The sequence below is a fragment of the Neophocaena asiaeorientalis genome, unplaced genomic scaffold (assembly GCF_003031525.2).
Source record: "Neophocaena asiaeorientalis asiaeorientalis breed wild unplaced genomic scaffold, Neophocaena_asiaeorientalis_V1.1 scaffold1534, whole genome shotgun sequence".
In the NCBI taxonomy this organism is placed as follows: domain Eukaryota; kingdom Metazoa; phylum Chordata; class Mammalia; order Artiodactyla; family Phocoenidae; genus Neophocaena; species Neophocaena asiaeorientalis.
In genome coordinates, this window is record NW_020173917.1 from 27,224 (window position 1) to 31,812 (window position 4,589).

Consider the following 4,589-nt stretch of genomic DNA (forward strand, 5'->3'; position numbering starts at 1 on the left):
ATCCCACCCTTCCAGGCTGTCACAAAGCACCGAGCTAATATCCCTGTGCCATGCGGCTGCTTCCCCCTAGCTATCTACCTTACTACGTTTGTTAGTGTGTATATGTCCATGACTCTCTCTCGCCCTGTCAAAACTCACCCTTCCCCCTCCCCATATCCTCAAGTCCGTTCTCCAGTAGGTCTGCGCCTCTATTCCTGTCTTACCCCTAGGTTCTTCATGACATCCTTTTTTTTCTTAAATTCCATATATATGTGTTAGCATACGGTATTTGTCTTTTTCTTTCTGACTTACTTCACTCTGTATGACAGACTCTAGGTCTATCCATCTCATTACAAATAACTCAAATTTCATTTCTTTTTAAGGCTGAGTAATATTCCATTGTATATATGTGCCACATCTTCTTTATCCATTCATCTGATGATGGGCACTTAGGTTGTTTCCATCTCCGGGCTATTGTAAGTGGATGTATATCTGCATTGGGAGAACTTTTTAAATGTCACACATATAGTCTATTTACTATATAATAGGATCTGTCCAAATATAATGCATACACATTATTTACTTAGACTAAAGTCAAATGAAAATGACCAGGGCTGAGACATAGAGAAGGAAAAGAATTGAGAGTATATGTGAGGGCAAGAGAGGGAAAGAGAAACATATGAGGGCCCCCAAGTTAACTTGAACCATCATATATGTTCCTGAAGTTGAGTTTAAATTGGGTATAATAAAAAATTGTTATTGCCTCTGTAAAAACGTAATAGTTCTTTATTAATGTAATTTCATAACAACTAGCTCTGTTTGTATGTTTTGGTGAGCACTGCACTGTGGACTTTACCTTTTAGTGCTTATATAGTATGTGATCTGGTTATTGTTACATAACAAATGACCCTAAATTTAGAGTAAAATGAAAGCGTTTTTGCTGTGCTCATGATTTAACTGGTCAGGAATTCAGGAAGGGTTCAATTGCCCAGTTCTTGGGGTTTCTCATGCTCCTGCAGCCAGATTTCAGTTGGGGTTTCAGTCATTTGAAGATTCAACTGGCCTGAACATTCAAAGTGGCTCACTCCCATGGCTGGCAGTAGATGCTGGCTATAGGCTGGAATCCCAGCTAGGACTGTCCACCAGTTCACCAGAGTAGTCACCAAGCAGTTGAACTTCACACCTAGCAGTTACCTTCCTCCAGGCAAGTGTCCCAAGAGAACCTGGGAGAAACTTCCGGGCCATTTCTGTTCTAGCTTTGGAAGTCATATACCATCACCTGGTTACCCTTTAACGCTCAAAGCAGTCACAAGTCCAATCAGAATGGAGGGAATGGGACAAAGGTCCCCCTATTGATGGTAGGAGTATTCAGGTCACATTAATGAAAAGCGTGCAGAATGGGAGATGTTGTTGTGGCCATATTTGAAAAGTGTAATCGACCACAACTTATATTTCCATGTTAGTTTTTCAGAGGAGGAAACTGAGGCCCAAAGTGTTTAAGAAACTAGAAAGAGACCTAAGTAGAGCTCAAACCCAGATCTGTCTTCCTCTAAAACCTATATTCTTAATACTCTGCTGTATTGCCTCATGGGGTATATTATTCTGTCTTAGATTATTATATTTTTTTCAAAAATATGAATAGATTGAAATTTAGTATCAAAGATAGATCATCTAATTAAGCGTCATAGCCCTGACTTATAGTCTTGTTTCTACTACTTGAATGATCTGGGGTGAGTTGTTTCCCTTCCGTGGGCTTCTTTTTCATGTCAGTTGAGCAGAAAATATGTGCAGTATTGTATCCAAAGCCCCTGACACTTCTCGAATCCTGTGCTTCATTATTTGAAAACATTACAAAAAGGAAAGAGTGTGAAATAGAGAGCAGTTTTTAAAACTTTAATAATTTTTAATGGGAAGATTACAATACCTATTTATCTCACCTCTAAAATGCCTAATTTTGGTTTTGTGATCCCTGCTTGGGATGCTCATTAACCTCTGAGGCGAGAGGCAAGTGATTAAATTAGTTGTGTAATTGTGTCTTTCTTCTCTGAATATTGCCTTTTATATTCAATCACATTTCCTGAATCGAGGCTCCCATAGGCAAGAGAAAGACTATGGATTTTATAGGTTTATTGGGGTTACTAACTAAAATGGAATGAAACTATCATAGGTTTGAATAACACTTGGAGTGGAATAGTATTCTAGTTTGCAGGCGCCACATAGTAATTTGTTTCTAAGTAGTAGGATATGTACTCTTGAAAAAACAAAACAAAACAAAACTGTGTCCTCCTAGAAACAGTTTCCTAAATGACTGTCTCATATAGTAATGTAATGATCTGGTAAACTGTCGGAAAATATTCTGAGTCTGGGGCAAACCTCTTTGAAGACCCTTTGTACGTAGACCAGAGTCTAATGCTTTCATCTTTATATTATTCTAGCCATTTAAATCACTGCATTTAAATCATCTATATTATTCTAGCCATTTAAATCATTGCAGTTTCACAAAATTACAGAATTCAGAGCTTTGGGGGAGCTTCAATACCATGGACTTCGGTTGTTTCTCAAACGTTTTTCTCAACAGAATCTTTTCTCAAACAAAATCAGAAACACAACTTTCATAGAAGTATTGGTAAAAGTTCAGCTTCTGTATTCAAAGTGGGGTTGAGGCTCCAGAATTGTTCCTTTGATGACCTCCTCTCTTCCTTTATTCCTTCCCCCACCCTGCTGCCACCTTCAAGTTATCTGAAGGGACTTTCAGAACTTTGAAAAATCTAGTTTGAAAATCACTCATCCAGTCCATTATTTGATTCAAAATAGATTTGATAAGATGTCCCTGTGCTGCTCTCACAGAACTCAGTCTACTAGGGGACTTACACATGTGAACAAATCTTCACTCTATTCTTGGTGTGCTAATTATAGCATATCGTAAGGATACCTAATGTAAGCAGCTCCTTTGCCCCTTTTCTGTTTGTTCATCCCCATTTTCCTTAGACCTTACTCATAAAGATGTGACCATTAGACAACATTTAACTTAGCTCCTGATTTCTGCTTTTCTAAATATACACAACATCTTATCCAACCTGTTGATTCCTTTCCTGGATTAGAAGGAATAAGAATGAAAAACTAAGTAGTTAAAGAATGACTGACTCTCTGCTCCTAGTTTCCTCTTAGTAAATATGCAGGCAGACCACACAGGTAAGAGAACATCCAATTGCAGGCAGACTACATGAGCAACACAGAGTCCTAAGGAAGATGGGGAGAAGTCAGCAGGCCTGCACGCAATGGAAAAATGACGAAGAATCTGACCTCCTGCCTTAATGATTAACTGAGATTGTTTCCCCTTTTTCCCTTTAAAAAATTGTCATGGCTGAGCAGAATCTTCAGAGTTGGTCTCTGGACATAAGTCCATCCCATCTCCCCAGATTGCCAGCTTTTCTGAATAAAGCACCTTGCTTCTCTACTGTAGTTTGTCCCTTGATTTATTGGCTGTTGAGTGGCCAGTGGGCAAACCTGCATTTGGTTACAACTGGAGCTGGGGGTTAGTGGTCAGGAATGACTTCCTGACATAGGAAAAATACTAACACCTGAAGGAAACTTAGCAGTAAGACATTAGAAAAAAATGGGAGTAGGAGAAGAAAATGCTTCAAGAAGAAATAAAAGTGTATATAAAGCTATGTGAGGAGGGGCATGGCATATCTGAGTTCTCCTGGTGTGTGAAATGTGAAGGGAGCCAAAGGTAAGGGATGAACTTGTAGATGTGATTAGAAGCCACATCATGATGGGCCTCGTAAACTGCGAGAAGAAATCTGAATTGTAACCAAAGGGCAATCAGGCAGGGAGCCACTGTAGGAGGTTAAAGACGGAGAACAATATAATATGCAATGTGTTTCCAAATGAGCACTGTGGCTGATGTGTGGAGAATGGATTGGGGAGGGCCAAAACTGAAGAAAGAGGAAACTATTTTGGAGGTAGATTTGGCATCACTGCTAACAGTTTGGACGTCATCCATGAAGAAAAGAGAGAAATCAGGAATGATCCTCAGGTTTTGGCTTGAGAAAAAGGGCATATTGGTGGTATTTATTCATATGTGGGAGACTGACAGATGAGCAGGTTTAGGGAGAAAATCAAGCATTTTTTAATAAGCTGGAGATACATATTAAATATCACAGTAGAAATGGAAGTAGGTAGTTAGTTATGAGTATAGATTGCTGGAGATAGGTCTGGGATAAAGAGAGAGTTTTGAGATTCAAAAATATACAGGTGGTATTTGAGGCCACTGCAGTAGATGAGATTATACAGATAGATTGTAAAGACTGGAGAGGTAATGGGACAAGGACAGAATCATAAAAGCCCCAATATTTAAGGGATGGTTAGAAAAGATAAAGCCCATAAAGGAAAATTAAAGTATCCAATGATGTAGAAAAGCAAACAAACAAAAAAAGAAAAAAAAGGGAAGTGTCGAAGTGTTGTAAAAGCAAGAAAATAAACTGGTTATTTTTTGTGGGGAGTACAAAAAAGGTACACTTGCAAATGTACCTATGGCGAAAGTTGGGAGACGGAAGAACATTTACTTGACTCTCTTTAACTCTGCTGAACAACGAATCCACTCCCCA